Below are 20,462 nucleotides of genomic sequence, written 5' to 3'. Positions count from 1 at the left end.
TCCCTATTCTGTCACCTAGACGTTTCACCTGCTTTCAACAAGCGAAGAGACTAGGCGAAAAACTCAGGACCTGAGGGAGTAATGTGGACTTTCTGTTCCTGATGGGGCTAGGAAACTTTCATTCCCACCCCACAGTCTTAAAGAGGCCCTATCAAAGTGGTCCTCCCCCGTGATACAGGCAAGCGCGTTAGCTCCCTCTTAAATCTTTATTTTTAGCTTTGCCTTCATGGCAACATGCAGCCATGCTGCTCCTTCCACTTCATGATCAATAGCAAGCCATGGAAGAAGGACAAAGGAGGAGACTGGTGGGCAGGGTGCAGTACTGGGATGAGGAAGGCCTTGACTTGAAGTACTGAGGTTTCTGGGAAGTAATGACGATTTATTGGATTACATTTTGTAATCATGCACAGTATACACAGGATCCCAAATAATTATTTTTAAAAAACAACATAAAGGAGAAAAACAACCCCAAAAATATCATTTTCAAGTTCTGACTCTCAAATGTAGCTGGTCGTCCTTCGATTTAAGCCAAAATTCATCCTTCGTGATGTGCAATCATATCCCAAATTTAGAAAGAGAGTTAAAGAAAAGAAAAGAACACAGCAGTTTTGCACTCTCCCCTTTCTCTGGACTCTGATGGAAGTATGTTCCCCTACATGTGTGCATGTAATGTAAAAAGTCTTTCTGTCTCAAGTGCCTAAAAATTCATTTTAGTACTTTGTAAAATTCACTTTGCTCTCATTTATTTAAGAATTCTGTGATTCTTTTAATAGGGATTTATAAAAGTGAAGTAAGCTACCCTGAAATCAATGTGAGCATTCTACTAAAAACACGTTTGACTATTTACAGTTCAAAGATTTCTCAGTGTTGAAATGACATTCAATTGTTTTTCTTGCAGTCTAGTTACACGTTGGTAGTTTCTCAATGATCTTATCTCTTGAAAGACTTTTTGTCCATAAACCAATCACTTGTCAACCCCTTAGCACCATTCAGGACACCCAAAGAAGACGCAATCTTGCATCAGGCACATGGGCACCATTGCAGAATTCTTTCAGGAGACAACATATCCAACTCTGAAACTGGGCCCCATTGCATCACATTCACTGACAGGACCCTGATGACCACGTGTGACCACAAAAGGTGCATTCATCCCCAGTGAGGGTCTCAGGAACTGCATGGGACCCCTACAGGGGCCTATTCTCCTGATAGTAGATTGAGGATTGTTTTAACTCAAATGAGTCAATATTTTGTAGACTTTTTCATGACACAATATTCTGGTACCACACCGGATGTAACTTTATAAAAGACCCCAGCAAAGGCCACAATATCCCACCGAGAACTTTACCTAAACCCCTATCTCCTAGCACGCCTCTGAGCCCGGTTTCAGGATTCAGTAAGAGCCTAGCTATTACTGTGTCCCTCAGCAACGTTCAGGAGCCCTACAAGGACCCCATGTCCCACCAGGACTGACAGCCCCATGCAGGACATATTCAGGAACCTCCATTCCAGGAGTTTGAATTTTATCACGTTTCTCCAGAGGTCACTATGTCCCATCAGGACACTGATCTCCATGTGTAACCCCCAGCCCCCCTTACCCCAGGGACTCCCATCTCATGCAGTGCTCTGGAACACTTTACCGGGAACTAGATGAAACCATCTCTGATAGTACCATGATCATCATGAAGAAAGATGAGGTCTCTTGGGTTTCACCACTCACGAGGCCGCTAAGCTAATGCCGAACTCCTACAGTGTACGCCATGTCTCACTAGTGTTCGGTACACCAGTGCTGACCACCAACAGTGCTGTATCTTCCGTCCACCTGACTCAGAACACACCTACTATGATCTCTCTAATCCCATTCTAGAGACTCTTCTCTCCTCCATCTCTCCTTTCACTCATTCCAGACCTCATTTTACCACTATGATCTCCCAAATAACACTTTCTAGACTCTTCTCTCTTCAATCCCTCCCTTATCCAATTCAATCCAACTAACAGACTTGCATGTCCACCATGCAAATTAACAACTTAAATTTGACTAAACTAACCCACCACTAATCCACTTTGGGATTAGCAGTAGAGTGCTACTCACCAAAAAGCGCTTCAACGCCTCATGAAGGGTAGTAAGCGCTATATAAATACGATTACAATTAAATTACAGTTACAAACCCCAAAAATCTCTACTGGGCGTGTGGCAGCGCTATTGGAACCAACCCGACATGCACTATATCACCAACATTTAGCAAAATATATGGCAACCTTGTGTGGGAATGCAGAAATCCCTCCATAAAATCTATTCACAGCTGCAACTTTGGAAGAGTCTTTCAATCTTACATTTTGAAGTTTGGTCCAGTTAGGAATTTATCTGCCAACTCTTTTACGTAGTTATTGAGGAATTTTAGTCAGATGCTAGGGTTTCTCCAATGTTGATACCACAGTTTAATAAATAAATAAACCAGCACCAGAAGCTGACACACGTGGCGTTGTGGCTCAGTGCCTTGGAACGGATTTATTTTTTTTCAAGTTTATCCTGACTTCGCCATGGATTCTTCGAGTGATGGCACATGAAAAAGTTTCCAGCCTGCTGCAACCATACGCTGAGCAGTTAGCCTACAGGCGGACGTCGTTAAAGTGTACAAACCGCCAACATCCGCCATGTCAGTAATGCGATGAACGGGGAAGCCGCCTGTGACGTCTTTGGTGTTGCTGCGAGAAAACATATGGCTTCGTTGGAGTAGCCGATAACTTCCGGCACCCGCAGCAGGTATGGACCTGACCTGGAATCTCCACGCGGCCTTCATTCGGGTCTGTCAGACGTGGCTATATTAGTCAGTGAATTCATGGTAAAACGTTTGAGATGTTGGTGTTTCGTCATATGCGTGCAGGTCTGTTCGTATCGACGTCTCAGATGGTTTTGCGTCTGAGGTGTTTTGATTGTAGGGTTCGAGGTATATGGTGTGCGTGCACCATGTGCTCACAAACGAAATAGCACACGAGGAAATTTGAAAACTACCAAAGAGCCACCTATCTAAACATAATGCACTTAGGTGTGATTTAAAGCACCTAGATTGATAGAAACACAAAGAAGAGGGCAGGGGAAGTGGGGCAGAGAGCACGAAAGGGAGACACAGCGGACAAAGAGATAGGAGGAGAGAGAATAACAGAGATATCAAGTGGGGCAGAAACAGGGAGAAAGAGGGACAAAGAAACAAAGAGGGAAAGATAGTTATAGATAGGGAATTAGATGAATAGTTGCAAATAGATTGTTGCATAGATATAGACGTACAGATAGATTAAGATACTTATGCATAGATAAGTATACATAGATAGGTATACATAAAGAGGTATACATAGATAGGTAAAGCACCTCATAGCTAGATAGGTATAGATAGGTAGTTATAGATAGATGCGCATAGAGAGATAGCGTTAAATTAAAATATGGATATAGATAGGTATAGTCTCTGTATGTGTAAGTATATATATATACATATATATATATTATCTACTGGCGGTCGCCAGTAGATAGTTATAGTTAGGACCTTGTTTCCATAGGAAATCTGAAAATTCTATTTTGAATAACTTTGGCGCCGGTTGACGAATCCTCGCAAATTTTTCAAAATAGGTGGGGCGCTCCGCTCCGCTCCTACCCTGAAATTCTCGAGGTGATTAGTCAAGCGGGGGCCGAGAAAAAAGGGGGGTCCCAAAACGCGTTTTCCCCATGCATTTTTCCATAGGGATCTTTAGTCCAAGGTACAGCCCGAACGGCTGAACAGAATTACTTGAAATTTGGCAGAGAGGTAGTCCTCAGGTCAGGGATGTGCCTTTTGAATATCTGGAGTCAATCTGTTCAGTAGTTCCTGAGAATATTTCAGTTAAAAGTACATATACGGGACCCCCCTTGCCTTACATCGCGTTTTGCAGCTTGTCAAGCGCCATCTTGGAATAGGCAGGAAGGTCGAAGCCAGGCGCCATATTACCAGGGGCACCGGGTCTACAAGGGGGCAGGACATAAAAGAGGCCAAATGCTAGCGCGCAGCGCGCGCGCGCAGCGGTCGCGCCATTGGCGCGCCGGAGGCGCGCCAGAGGCAAGCCGGTCTGCGCCCGTCCGCGCGCCGGACGAGCATAGGATGGCTCAAGCTCCTGCCAGCGACGTTGAGGGACGCCGCCGGTACACCAGACTACAGCTCCTGGATATAGGAGGTAGGATGGCCCCCACTGTACCCACTCAGAGCAAGGGTGCTATGCAACCCTGCAATTCAGTACCTAGAGCAGGCAAGAGACCTCTGAAAGAGCCAGGCACACTCAAATGTGCTCTGCTGAACTGCAGATCGTTAGTTAAGCATCACACTGAAACTGCACTGCTACTAGAAGATCTGCGGTTGGATGCGCTCTTCCTCACAGAAACATGGGCTAGAGCAGATGCAGCTGTGGAGATTGGCTCCGCCTGTCCAGAGGGTTTTAAGTTTATACATAAACCCAGACAGGGCGGTAAGGGAGGAGGGGTGGGACTAATCTATAGGGAGAATTTGCGCCCGAGCCTGTTACATACGGAGGCGATTGAGGGGATCGAAGTCATGGCCTTTTCACTACAAGGCGACAGAGGGAACTTACTTACAGGCCTGCTCTGTTATCGTCCACCGGGGCTGCACACTCCAACGCAACCTCTTTTGAATATAATCATCAACCTTGCACTCACACATTCTAAGATGGTTGTCCTAGGTGACTTTAACTGGCGGGAGGACGCAAGCACAAAGAATCAGTTGAGGGATCTAACGGCTACCTGTCTTGGCCTTGGCCTCCACCAGCTAGTTACATCTCCCACCCACCAAAAAGGCCACATACTGGATCTGTTGTTCGCAAATAAGACGGAGGTCGAACTTTTAGGCGCTCACCCGCTTATTTGGACAGACCATTTTTGTATTCAGTTTAAGATACTGCTACCAGCTACCTCTTGCCAATCCGAAACCACGGCAACATACAGAGAGGGTAGAAACTGGGTCAGATTGGCCAAAACCGGATCACGGTTGACTCTCCCCACAGCTAGTCTTTTCCTAACCTCCAGATCAGTGGAGGATAATTACAATGCCTACCATAAGTTTATAACTAACGAACTGGACTTTTTAATCCCGAAGAAGAGGATTAGAGTCAGGAGCAGACCATCAGCGCCTTGGTACGATGATGACCTGCGACAGTTAAAACAGCTCTGTAGGCAGATTGAAAGGAAATGGAGGAAGGGGCTTCTTGCCAGGGATAAAGCGGCGCTGAAATCCGCACAGAGTAGATACAAGCAACTTATCCTGGATCGCAAAGCGAGCTTCTACGCTGACTCTATAGCGTCTGCCCCAAATGGAGCAAGGGAACTGTTTAGAATAGTGAACTCCCTATCGGCCCCTAGCTGCCTCGAAAATAAAGTAGTACCCTCCAAGAGGTTATGCGATGATATTGCTACCTACTTTAAGGACAAGGTGAAGAAGGTCACAGACCTCTTCGGGGTCTCTGATAGAGTAGCTGATGCCTCTGGGAAAGGAACGCACCACGAGAAGCCAAGTGGTGATTGTTCTCTAACCCTTTTTCCATCTTTCTCAGATGAGTCATTTATCAAGACGGCACACAGCATCTCGTCAGGTTCCCCCCTCGACCCACTGCCCCAGAAGGTTTGGAAGCTTTGGGGTCACTCGACCTTCCCCTGGCTGCGCCAGATCTGTAATCAGTCGTTGGCAGAGGGCATGGTCCCGGATAGTTGGAAACTGGCCTTGGTCTCCCCTCTAATCAAAAAATCAACCCTGGACCCAACCGTCCCTGCCAGCTTCCGGCCAATATCACTCCTCCCGTTCCCTATTAAAATCTTGGAGAAGGCGGTGAGCAGATCCCTCTCGAGTTATCTAGAGGCTAACCGTTTGCTGGACAGGGACCAGTTCGGCTTCCGCCCTTGCCACGGAACCGAGTCCGCATTAGTCACCATGCTGGACACGTTGCGGATGCGGGCTGACACAGGGAGCACCGCTGTTTTGGTGCTCCTAGATCTGTCAGCCGCATTCGATACCGTGAGTCATGAAACACTGCTGCGACGGCTGACGGAGGTTGGGGTTGGGGGCCAAGCACTACAGTGGCTGCGCTCTTATCTAACGGGAAGACACCAAAGGGTGACCATGGGTTCCTTCATCTCAGAGACCACACCAGTGGACTTTGGAGTTCCACAGGGCTCTAGTATCAGCCCCATCCTATTTAATATATACTTACAACCGCTATTTTCCATCATTAAAGCGTTTGGGGTGGAGCTGATCAATTATGCTGACGACACCCAACTGGCCTTTTCCTTGGAAGGCAAACAGGCAGTCTCTCTGGAGCAGTTCCAAAATTGCATGAGGCAAACTACGGACTGGCTACGGAGAAATTGTCTGCAGTTCAACGGAGACAAAACAGAACTGTTGCTTTATGCACCAACAAAACTGATTCAACATCCTCCGGTGGACTTCAGAATCGCCCCGGATTCAGCTCCACTGACGCCAGTTAGCACTGTACGGAACCTGGGGGTTTTGTTCGATAACAACCTTCAGCTGGCTTCACAGGCTAGCAAAACTTCCAGTACCTGCTTTGGTCTACTGCGACTTCTACGCCGTGTCCTCCCATTGCTGCCTGCAGATTCTCGTAACACGGTTGTTAGAAGCATTATCCTCAGCAGGCTGGATTACTGTAACTCTCTGTATCTCGGAGCCCCCCAATACATTCTGCAGGGGCTACAGAGAGTTCAGTCAGCTGCTGCCAAGTTGGCACTTGGTCGTAAGTTTGACTCTTCCTCCACCCAGGCACTCAGAGATCTACATTGGTTACCCGTTAAAGAAAGAGTCCGTTTTAAATCTCTGTGCCTGGTGCACAAGGCAATCCATGGACTAGGCCCGATCCCACTCCAGGAAAGATTTGCCTGGTATTCCCCGGTAAGGCAGCTGCGGTCATCCAAGGCCAACCTGCTGGTACAGCCCAGTTTTAAACGGGCAAGACTAGGAGGGAGGGCATTCAGGGTGGTTGGAGCTCAAAGCTGGAACGAGCTCCCACCAGCTCTCAGACAAACGCAGTCTTTGATAGAATTTAGAAGGAGCCTCAAAACCTGGTTGTTCCCAGCAGAGTAAAGTCTCCGACTTGTCCTCTCGTGCGATAAAACATCTTGTCTGGTCAGAGCGCCTGGATACCCGTAGGGTTACAGTTTTTGTTTTCTCTCTGCGCTATATAAATCCTTATATTATTATTATTATTATTATATATATCTATAAGCGCGCACCGTGCGCGTACGGTAAGCATACCGTACGCGCACGCTGCCGTGCGCGAGCGTAATTCTGATTGGTGGTTACATGACAGTAAACATTCCAGTCGGTCGAAATCAGGAAGTGTCGGCCGCCATTTTGTCTCTCGCAGTCTGAGGCAGTTAAAAACAAAGGTGGAGAATGTGAAAAGGGGGCAGGGTGGACAGTTCCTGACCCCCTAGCCTTTGTCAGGGGGTCACTGAAGGACCCCCAAGGATGAAAAAAACAATCTTTTTTTTTCTCGAAAAAGCGCAGGGTGCGTGTACTGTGCGCGCACGGCACGCACAACGCATCGTGGGTGCTCGGTGCGTGAAGCGCACCGAGCGCACCATGCGCGCACGGTGCGCGCACGGTGAAGAACCTGAAAAAAAAACATTAATAAATACATAACTTAGCATTTAAAAAACCGTACAAATTCACTTAAAAAACCATAGGTTTCACACACGTTATATTTAGGAATTAGCATTTAAAAAACCTTGCAAATTCACTTAAAAAACCATAGGTTTCACACATGTTATAGTTAGCTGGACATTTCCCTCGTAAAAAACCAATGAAATTCCCCCGTTATAGTTAGTGCAGGCAACTATAACTCACGTGACCGCAATCCTCTGCTGATGACGTCAGATATTACATCACTGATTAAATATGTGTCTTTCTGAAAAATAAATATTTGTCATATATGTATAGCTAAAGATTAATGGAAGAAGACATGGGTAAATAGGTGTCTAAATACAGTGATGTAATATCTGACGTCATCAGCAGAGGATTGCGGTCGCGTGAGTTATAGTTGCCTGCACTAACTATAACAGAGGAATTTCATTGGTTTTTTACGAGGGAAATGTCCAGCTAACTATAACATGTGTGAAACCTATGGTTTTTTAAGTGAAGATATATGCACCGCCGATAAGAGCGCCTACATACTGCCCGAAATTGGACCAAAATCTTTCGCAGCGCAAGCACAAGGGCAGTTGGCAGCCACCAAGGACCGGACTTTGGTCGGATCCCAGCAGAAAGAAAAAATGGTCTGTTGGGACTTACGGCAATAGGGAAGCATAAGACATCGCTCACCGAAGGGTAACAACTGTGAGACTGGCAACGCACTACATGACCCAGCATGCCTGAATTCCATCTATTGAGAAGCCCACCAGGGGGCAAACACCTTCAAAAGCTGCAAGTGAATGCGGGTGTGTTGTTCGGCCTCAAGATGCCTTGGCTCCTCCTCTGAAGAAGGTCAATGTGACTGAAATATATTAGGTAAACGCCAGAATTGCTTTTCTCTCCGCAAGGAGTGCAACTCGTACCCTTCTGTTGCAGAGAGGGTTTGGAGACATATATATATATATATATATATATATATATATATATATATATTCACTGAAAAAACCATAGGTTTCACACATGTTATAGTTAGCGGAAATTTTACTGATAAAAAACCAATGAAATTCCCCCGTTATAGTTAGTGCAGGAAACTATAACTCACGCGACCGCAATCCTCTGCTGATGCTAATACTGTATTTAGACACTTATTTGCCCATATCTTCTTCCATAAATTTTCAGCTATACATATATTACAAATATTTTTTTTTCATAAAGACACATATGTCATCAGCAGAAGATTGCGGTCGCGTGAGTTATAGTTTCCTGCACTAACTATAACGGGGGAATTTCATTGGTTTTTTATCAGTAAAATTTCCGCTAACTATAACGTGTGAAACCTATGGTTTTTTCAGTGAATTTGCAAGGTTTTTTAAATGCTAATTCCTAACTCTAACGTGTGTGAAACCTATGGTTTTTTCAGTGAATTTGTACGTTTTTTTAAATGCTAAGTTACTTTACGCCATTCGTGGCGTGCGCGCCCACTTAACGCAGTTCGTTCCGTGCGCGCACGGTGCGCTTTGCGCACCACGCGCCCACTTTACGCAGTTAGTGCCGTGCACGCACGTTACGTTATGCTAGATGGGCCATGTACGCACGATGCGCTTCGCGCACCGTGCGCACATGGAGGACATATTATGCGCTTCCTTGTGATAGGTAATCTGTTGAAATTTTTTTGGGAAATGCTGTGCTCTTATATGCCATGCACAAATGGTGGCCTTCGGCCACCATTTGCACACGGGGTGGAGAGAGTAGGGTTTTTTTTTTTAAATAATTTTTTACCGTACGCGTACGGTAAGCGTACGGTAAGCGTAATCGGTGAAATTTTCAAAAAATAAAAAATTACCGTTTTTTGCCTTGGGGGATCTTTGAAGACTCAACTAACATGGTTATGTGCATGGGCGCTGTCTAAACAGCCCCTTTATATGTTTTTGGCATTTGTTTATCAGCTCCCCCCTCAGAGTGCGAGAGAGAAAATGGCGGCCGCCGCTTCCTGGTTTCGACCGATTCGAATGTTTACTAAGATCTAAGGGCCAATCAGAATCGCGCTCGCGCACGCCACCGTACGCGTACGGTAAGCGTACCGTAAGCGCACCGTAAGCTGGCTCAGATATATATATTGATTTAAAGGCTATTTTCTCAGAATCTACTGAACAGATTTACACCAAACCTACAAAAGGCACTTCCTTGACCTGAGGACTACCTCTCTGCCAAATTTCAAGTAATTCTGTTCAGCCGTTCGGGCTGTAGCTGTGTCTAAAGGTCCTATGGAAAAATGCATGGGAAAAACGCGTTTTGGGACCCCCCTTTTATCTCAGCCCCCGCTTGACGAATCCCCCCGAGACTTTCAGGGTAGGAGCGGAGCGTAGCGCCCCACCTATTTTGAAAAATTTGCGAGGATTCATCAACCGGCGCCAAAGTTATTCAAAATAGAATGTTGCGGATTTCCTATGGAAACGTGGTCCTAACTATAACTACCTACTGGCGACCGCCAGTAGGTATATATATATATATATATATATATATATATATATATATATATATATATATATATATATATATATATATATATATATATATATATATATATATATATATGAAAATTTTGCGAAGATTCGTCAACCGGCGCCAAAGTTATTGGGAAAGCAAAAAACGCTTTTCCTATGGAAACTAGGTCCTAACTATAACTATCTACTGGCGACCGCCAGTAGATAATATATATGTATATGCAGGTAAATAGAAGTAGAAATGTAGTTTACTTCCTAATCTGTCCCTGCGGCTTGGCATACGTGGGCGAAACAAGTAGGGAACTACGGATTCGCCTATTGGAGCACAAATCCGCAATTAAAACTAAAAAGATCAACGCCCCTCTGACAGAGCACTTCCTTGAAGCAAACCACAGTTGGGATTCAATCCGGTGGTTCATTCTGGAGAAAGTAACTGTTAACAGAAGAGGAGGTGATGTGGACAGCAAGAGAAAAAAGCGGGAACAATGGTTCATATGTTTTTTCAACACTGTGGAGAGAGGTCTGAATACTAAAGAGGACTGGATGAGTATCATTAGTTCGTAATAGAATTGTCAGACCATATGAATAGCAATATTCTTCTCTGTTATGATCTAATACATTGTGAGATTACAGCTGAGATTATATACATTTTGGCATTTATTCCTATAAAGAGACCACTATATTCCCTTTTGGAGTGTTATCCAATGTCTCTTCATTTTTTAGTATCTATGGTAGGCACCAATGGGATTAGAGTAATAAGAACAATTTCATACCAAAAGGAATATTTATATCATCTCAGTTATATCTATAAATGATGCTTAAGGGTACTGTATTAATATGATGTTAGACCACCATTGTAACTTGGTAAACATGAATAGATAGAACAAGTTGTGTTAGACAAGATTCATATGTAAAGGTGGATTGATATAAATGCTTCCATATTCAAGTGATTACGTTAATCGGTGAATATTTAAAATTTATACTCGATAGGGGTTTGTAAACACACGAAGAGCAAAATGCACATAAAATGTTGGTATAGAATATGACGATATGGCGGTTATGTTATCTGGTGATATTAGCAACAAACTATAGACGCACAAGTATGTAAGACAAGAAGACACTTAGCCGCCTTACTGCATGTCAATGTTGTGCTAAATGGCTAGATATAAATGCTTCCATATTCAAGTGATTACGTTAATCGGTGAATATTTAATATTTATACTCGATAGGGGTTTGTAAACACACGAAGAGCAAAATGTACATAAAATGTTGATATAGAATATGACGATATGGCGGTTATGTTATCTGGTGATATTAGCAATAAACTATAGATGCATAAGTATGTAAGACAAGAAAACACTAAGTCGCCTTACTGCATGTCAATGTTGTGCTAAATGGCTAGGTTATGCTGTTCTTGTTTTGTTATATAAAGATATAACTCAAACAGTCCAATACTCATGACAGCCGTTTATAAGCAAATTGAGTAATAAATGGATAAAAGAGGTAGACTCGGCACTTAATGATGGATAAAGTTTTCCTCGTGTTGCTGAGAAAAAAACTCCGTCAGAAAACTTACGACACATGTCACACGGACCATGTGACTATCCTAACCAATCAGGAGCAGGGTCTCAACGCACAAATAAATAGAGTCCATTCAGATAGAATGAGGGAAGCGAATTGAGTTACACTCCCGCGTACGAAGCCGACGGTCTGATTCCCCGAGGTGAGATTGCAGAGCAAGCTTTTACTTTGCGTTTGACTGACATGGTGATTTAGAGATCACCTGTGAATTAGGAGTAACTTTCAGAGTAGCGTTAATACGAGCACTTATATCTATTAAATTTTTTTTGACCATACGGTATAGGTGACGAGAATATAAGAGGAGTAACTTGGACCTCCGTCACCTCGGTTGAAATTGACGTCTTCATTAAGAGGTGAGAGGATTATGCTCACTTATAGTATTAGTTGGTCCGAACATTTATTAATATCGGAATATGTTTGTCACTCAATATGGTGACACAGAGATCGCCTTTTAGTTAAAAGGAACTATTGTAGTAACGCTAGTACGAGTGCTTGTATTTAATTTATTTTACTATTTTTTTATTTTGACCTTACGTAATAGGTGACGTAAATACAGGAGGAGTAACTGGGACCTCCGTCACCCTGGTTGAAATTGACGACTCCATTAAGAGGTGAGATGATTACGCTCACTTATAGGATTAGCTGCCCGAACATTTACAAATATCGGCAAGAGTTAGTCACTCGTTAGAATAATAGGAATGCTCATAGGAGCATACATATATTATTATCTCTCTCTCTTTACAAACCATAGGCGAGAAGTAGTGAATGGGATATGCCATGTACCTACGGCTTCGAAAATAAACACCAGGACGAATTTTAATAATACGCAGGCAGTCAGTAAGTAGAGAGCCTTATCCAGTCTTTCTAATATAGCGCGAATAAATGTTTGCATGTTTCAATTAAGTCATGATAAGATTACCACTCATTTTGCAGCATCTAAATAGTTATAATTTGCAATGTTTTGACAAGTGGACCTTGAAGTGAAAACCAAATCGTAGCATTAAAACGCTATAATGTGAACTGCAACCTCGCGAATTGTTGACAATCAATACCAGGGTAGAGGAGTACCAGTAATATTTCTCCCCATAGAGAGACAATTAGCGATAATAAAAAAAACTCTCAATACAACAGCTATAACAAAAATGTATTAAATAGCATCTATTTCTTCGATGTAGGTCCCCGTAAAATTGAGGAAGACCCAAAGCCTATTACAAGTCTTGATAAAGATGGATTAACAAGAAGAACCATCGAAACGCGTCGACGCATCTATAATAACGCAATCCAAAGAAGAACTGTGGTTGACTGCGAGTAGATATAAGAGTACATATGTATCACCAACCATAGCAGTTACATGATTCGATAGGATGCGTAATCAATGACAAAGTTTATTGTCTTCATAATCTTTTTCTGTTATGCGGGCTCATAACAGTTTTGTGGATCAGATAATAATGTGTACTTGTTATGTCTTGTGTTTTTAAGCATATGTAATGTTAGTATTGATTTTATGAATTTCATGTATACTTTTTTAATAAATGCTATGAAAATTTAATGTCTTTTTACGTTGATGAGTGTTAAAGTCTAAAGTTTGATACCATTGTGTCAGAGTATAGGGATTGTGTTCTTTTTAGGTGTTAGCTGTACCCCATTCCCTGTAAAAGACAAGGGGTCTCTCTCGGTTTCTCCGATAAAAAGGTAAATACCTGCATACAAACATACAGATATGAATAGATAGCCATAGATAGGTATAGGTAGGTAGGCATAGTCTGATAGATAGGTATAGAGAGATGGAAAGATAGATGTGGATAGATAAGCATAAACCAGATTTATATATATATATATATATATATATACATATATATGTTACAGTCAAAGTGTAAAATCCCAGTATTGTATAGAATGCCTAGGTAATGTATAGAATGCCTGATGGTTTTCGGCAAACTATGAAATATAAGTTTTTGGTGAAAATGTTACATACTTTTCCTAGGCATTCTATACAATTCCTAGGCATTATACAGAATGACCAGTACCATTTACGCAAAGTGTTACAAGGGCACAAGATGAGATTCCTAGGCATTATACAGAATGACCAGTACCATTTACGCAAAGTGTTAAAAGGGCACAAGATGAGAAGCCTTTATTAATAAATACGCATTTGAAGCTGAAAGAATAAAACTACGAAATAAACCACAGGATATTCTTACCGCAAAACAATGAAAGCAGAACTGAGATTGAAGTACTTGTTACACTAAGAAAGGCCGGAGTAACACGTGGAATTGTACTCACCTTTATTCTTCACACAAAAACACCTTATATTTTGGCACTTTGATCTTGTACATACATTTCACGACATAAAGAAGAATGCGAACAGAATATTGTTACCTGTAAAACACAAAGCAGAACTGGCATGACCTACTTGTTGCAGCACAAAAACACCTTATATTTTGGCACTTTGATCTTGTACATACATTTCACGACTTAAAGAAGAACGCAAACAGAATATTGTTACAGGTGAAACACAAAGCAGAACTGGCATGACCTACAGAATGTGAACAGAATATTCTTACCGGTAAAACACAAAGCAGAACTGGCATGACCTACTTGTTGCAGCACAAAAACACCTTCAATTTCGGCACTTTGATCTTGTACATACATTTCACGACTTAAAGAAGAATGCAAACAGAATATTGTTACCGGTAAAACACAAAGCAGAACTGGCATGACCTACTTGTTGCAGCAGGGAAGGCTAGAGTGACATTTTGAATTGCACTTAATTTTCTTTTTCCACACAAAGGCACCTCATATTTTGGCATTTCGTCTTGCACATACACCTGACGAATCCTTGGCCGCTTTCTGTGGACTGAGAAGTAGCTGCAGATCAGAGAGGTATTTCGTGGTCAGGAACGTCTTCAATTCTCATTAAGTTCTTTGGACATACAGTGAATTGTGATCTGGCGTAGAGTTGCTTCAAGAATCCTTGTGCAGTTCCAAGTCGGTAAAAGCCATCTTCCGTCACGTTCATAACAACTGCCAAGAGATTGCGTGAGTCACCCCGCCCTTTGTCGACGTCAGGAATCGGAACTCGCACAGTGGCACCCAAAGGCACAGGAGGAATTTTTTTGTCAGAATCCCTTTTCATTTTTTTGGCCTGAATCACAAGGTTCGATTTCGATTCCATTTTACTTTGGATAGCTTTCTCAATATTGAAGCAAACATTGCACAAAATGCTAACCCCATAACCTTCTACTTCGTCGCCGTCATCGTCTTTAGGAGAATGTCCACAGATGGCATGAACGTTTCGGCCACACTTTTGACATGTATGAGCACCGCTGGTTTCTTTTAAGCAGACGCAACAGATAGCAGAAGAAGAAGGATTTTCGGTAACCACGAAAATGGAAGGCTCTTCGATAACCATGGCTTCATCACTGTTTTGGTTTCCTCCATCATGGATTGCATTCTCAGCTATGTCTTCTGCAGGGAGCTGTGCCTCTTGCATTGATTCATCTCGTCTTTCTTCCTGCTGTTGTGTTGTTTGTACGCTCTCTATTATTTTTTTGAGCTCTTCCTCAGTCTCCACGTGTTGTAAAACGTCGTCAGGCAGGGACGACATCGAGAGACCTACTCTAGCTTTGCAGCCGAACAGAGCTTGCTATGGTGACCTCTCAATCCCAGAATGAAAAGCTCTGTTCTTAATACGTTGGACGAACCGCAATCCCTCACTCCAGCAGCTAGTTTTTTCATCTTGCATCCAAGCACACAGCATATTTTCAATGTCCTGATTAGCTCTTTCGACGCTCCCCTGACTTTGCGAGTGGCGCGGCTTACCATGGACGATCTTCAAGGTGGGCCAATATTCCTTTAGGCTGCTTACCACATTGTTTGCAAATTCCCTGCCGTTATCGGACTGTAGAATCGTTGGAGCACCAAGCAACGTAAATATGTCGACAAGCTTGTAGGCTACTTCTTCCGCTCTCTTTGATTTCAGAGCCCTGAGAACTACAAACTTAGTGAGATGATCTTTGTACACCATTATAAACTTGTACACTCTGTCAGGATGGGACTGAAAATCGATGAGATCGACCTGACAACGGGAGTTGAATTCAGAAAAATACATTGGCTTGACCACAACACATTTTTTAACACCTTTTTGCTTCTTCTGGCAAGGCTCACAAAGGTGAATGTACAGCTCAATATCATGACGGGTAATGTTCTTATACTTGGGTGAAAGTTCTTTCAACATCCTGTCCCGTCCTCCATGGCCAATAGCCAAATGGGCCTTATGGAGTACGTCAAATAAGTCAGAGTCCGCGACGTAAAACTGAATAGCACTCATACCTTCTTTAACAGGATAGATCAACTTAGTCGTATTCTCGACCATCATTACGTCATAGTGTTTCACCAGCCAATAGTCCCGTTGTTCCTTCTTAATGGTCGTCTTAGCCTTTTTCACATCGTCCACTAACTTTTGGTAAGTGGTTTCGGTTAGGAAAACACAGTTTTTAGCAGCATTGGCTCTTACTTGAGATAATTCATCGCAGAACCGTCGTTGCATGTCAGCATGGCGTGATTCCTGTCTTGGCACTACACTCCCTTCCGACATGGTGATACAAGAACCACGGGAAAGGATGACGGCAGAGTGTCTGTGGAACCTCAGCCGGATGCTATACACGACCTCTGACCCTGCTTGCAGGCAGGTCGCTCCCCACACCACCACACGGCTGCCACCTGCTCTTTGCCTGGTTACTTGTGCTGTCTCTGCCCCTCGCTTGCTGGCAACTTGTGCTGTCTCTGCCCCTCACTTGCTGATAACTTATGCTGTCTCTGCCCCTCGCTTGCTGATAACTTGTGCTGTCTCTGGGATTAGGTCTATTATATACTTTGCCGGCAGACAATCCGGCAAAGTATAAAATGCCTAGGCAATGTATAAAATATCAATCATTTCATACTTTGATGTTCGATTTTCAGGCATTCTATACATTACCTAGCCATTCTATAGAATGCCAGATTTCACACATTGCCGGGCGGGAATAAAATGGCGGGATTAGGCGTATTATATACTTTGCCGGCAGACAATCCGGCAAAGTATACAATGCCTAGGCAATGTATAAAATATCAATCATTTCATACTTTGACGTTCGATTTTCAGGCATTTTCAGGCATTCTATACATTACCTAGGCATTCTATAGAATAAGGGATTTCAAACTTTGACTGTAACATATATATATCTATGCATGACAATGGTATTCCTTCGCGAGCAGCACTCGAAAAACGACGTAGGTTACCAGCCTCAATCCAGGGTATGGGCAATGTTCTCCAGGCGGGTTGATTATAAGCAGCCCTTCACGTCGCCTGACGCGTTTCGCTGTAAAGCTTCTTCGGAGGTTCCGGTGAAAGGTACGTGCAGCGGTGTCCTGCATCTCCCATCAAATAGCCCACTATAACACGCCCCTGCATGGGGATTACCAATTACAATTACTCTAGGCATTATCGGAGATGTAGTATTATTATTTCACCTTTGGTAATCCTTAGTGCACACTTTCTGCTAAAATAAAGTCCTCATTGGACCCCCGCTCAGAGTTATTGTCCTAAATCCCTTGTCGCTCCTCCGTTCTGCCGGTGTATCCGACCTCACGGCCCCCTATGGATATGGGGTGGTACTTCCTCGACGGCCGGACCGCCGCCCTATAGATGCATAACAATTGTATTCCTTCGCGAGCAGCACTCTAAAAACGACGTAGGTTACCAGCCTCAATCCAGGGTATGGGCAATGTTCTCCAGGCGGGTTGATTAAAAGCAGCCCTTCACGTCGTCTGACGCGTTTCGCTGTAAAGCTTCTTCGGAGGGTCCGGTGAAAGGTACGTGCAGCGGTGTCCTGCATCTCCCATCAAATAGCCTACTATAACATGCCCCTGCATGGGGATTACCAATTACAATTACTCTAGGCATTATGGGAGATGTAGTATTATTATTTCACCATTAGTTATCATTAGTGCACACTTTCTGCTGAGATAAAGTCCTCATTGGACCCCCGCTCAGAGTTATTGTCCTAAATCCCTCGTCGCTCCTCCGTTCTGCCGGTGTATCCGACCTCACGGCCCCCTATGTATATGGGGTGGTGCTCCCTCTGAGGTAATTCAGTTTTCGTATTTAGCCACCATTTTGTGTCTTTCCGCCATTTTGTGTTGCCCTCACTCAGGCGGCACGGTGAACGAGGTGTTGTTTTCCCTCATCCTACTGCAACATGTCAAATAATCTCCTGCCTCTGTTTATAGCTGGTGTCAGGGTCTGGCCGACTCCACTAATCCTTGTCTGGTTTGACTGATCCCTGTCTCGACTATCTGTTGGTTCGCACCATTCTTTCCTGACTTTATCTTATCCTCTGGCCTTCGTTATTCTTTACTCGTATTCTCTCATTTCACAACTGTCCTGCGGGGCATACAAATGTATCCTGTCACCTGCAAGTCGACTTATAAACACTGCCACTGATTAACTTGTGGGGAAGGGTGACAAACACAGTTGGAAGGGAGGCTTATTTGAGTTACTTAATATCTTGTTTTCACATTCTTCTCATTGGTTGACCATGTATGCATTGGGAGTGTTCTTTGTGAATATGTGTGTTATAAAAGATTGTGCGCCACGAAGTAGAGTGGAATTCGCCTAAGAACATACCGAGTGTACTTCTGGGAAAACTGTACTTAGCTGCAGCTAATAAACCAAATCTTCTACGCCTAACGGAGTGTCCCGTGTCCCTGTTCGACAAAGCAGGTGAACTCAGGAGATTAAGGCGTACCCTGAGCCGCCAGACCCATAAGGTCTAGGTTCTTCAATTTGTCGCCCGAACGTGGGCCGGCTTCAGAGGTAGCAGTTCTGCCCGAGGATCGTGAGGAGCCCCGCAAGAAAATTCTGGAGGAATCGCAAACCACGTCAAGCGACCCCTGTATGTCGAAGTGGTCCGAAGGTCTTTTGCAGCGCGGTTTCTCCTTTCTGACGGCTGCTGGTGACTGCTGCCCTGACTGCCGCCCTGCTTTGGTCCCTTTGATGATGTTTGGTATCGCGAGACATTAGACGGGCCTCTGTTGGCGTAAGAAGACACTTAGTTAAGTATTGGTGGGTAGCTCCCACTATTTTGTTTTGATTTGGGTCTTTGATTCGGCTATTGCAAAAGCCGAAGCCGAGGGGTGAGTACGTTTGTGCTGTATTATTTGATTTAACCCCTTGATGTTTGTAAATAGTCCAGTGAAATAACGATGCCTGGTCTGAATAAGTTTAGGAAGTTCTGCTGTCTTGGTTGTAATAGGGATTCCAGGCTGGAGGATTCTTGTCCGATTCCTCCGGTTGGAACTCCCAACTATGAGCTTTATTCAAAACATGGTGTCGGCCCCATTGCCTTTAATAAGGCATGGATCCGATATACGAAGAACGATGGCGTTCTACAGTGGCCACAAAATGGTAGTTTTGAGCCTGACATATTAGACAATTTGGAAGCGATATTGTTCAAAAGACAAGCCCGGCCGGCAATGTTTGACTCTTTCCGCCTCTGGCGTAAGGAAGCCAAACAGAAAGAAATTAAGCAGGCAAAACGAGATAAGAAAGCACAAAATATGACGATTATACAGGCTGCACAGCAGTTTAAAGATAATGAGATTGATAATGCAATGGAAATTTCAGAGAGACAGCATCGTATGGCGATAGATAGATGCTATCCGGTGTTGCCTAATTCCCCTTCTGATAAAAGTAAGGATCTGGAGGAAGACCCTTTGATGTCTCACCTATTGAGATTGCCTCCACCCTATGTACAAGGTGCTAATGCACCCCCGTTGATACAACCTGTTCAGTTGCCTATTGTCCCCCCCACCTGTTCCGGTTCTTCCACATTTGCCCCTTCCGGTATTGCCACTCCCACCTCTCGTGCCACCGATTCCTTTGTCTCCATCTCCTGAACCTCAATCTTCTTTGCCTTCGGCTCCCCTTATAACCGCCAGTTCCTCTCCTGTATCGCCTAATGCCTTGTCCCCTGTCCTTATGTCTAATTCTCCTATTGTACGCAAACCAATAACAGATACTGTCTCTGGTTTTTTGTCCCCTTTCTTTGGGACTCTGAACATGTCTCCGGCTTTCTCTCGAAGACAGTCTCGTAGTCAACTTCCAGGTTCCGACGAACGGGTGGTATTGGACTCTCTCGCTCGCAAATGGATCGATAAGGGTCCCCAGTATAGCGTGAAAGATATCATGATCACCTTTCATCAGTGGGATGCGCCCACGTAGAGATATGTATTTAATGTTATGTGTGACACTCTCGCTAAAGGATGGGAGGATATGGATTTGGGTCTACTTCCCCAGGGTCTGTTGGATGTTCAGGCTAATTTCGATAAAGGACTCATTGTGGGTTCTAAGGTTGAGGACGCCGTAAGGACACTTGTTACTTTTAGGTCGTTATTTTCTTCACAAACTTTTCTTGATTCTGATCCTGCTGTCCGGCAGACATTGAAACATTACCCAATGAGAGAGGTTCCTCCGATATGGAGGGAAGAGGTTGCGCGAGCAGGTAATAATCCAGCTATTTCCGCTCACTTCCAGCGTATATGGGTACATGTCCCCTGGAAGAGATCTGATGTTTTGGCCCTCAAACAATCTTTACCGGATCCCCGAAAAAACCCTGCTGGTTACTATAAAGAATTGTCTCAGACTGTTGATGCCTGTATTATG

This window comes from Triturus cristatus, chromosome 1_2 (assembly GCF_964204655.1).
Source record: "Triturus cristatus chromosome 1_2, aTriCri1.1, whole genome shotgun sequence".
Lineage (NCBI taxonomy): Eukaryota > Metazoa > Chordata > Amphibia > Caudata > Salamandridae > Triturus > Triturus cristatus.
Note: the sequence above shows the minus strand (reverse complement) of the source record.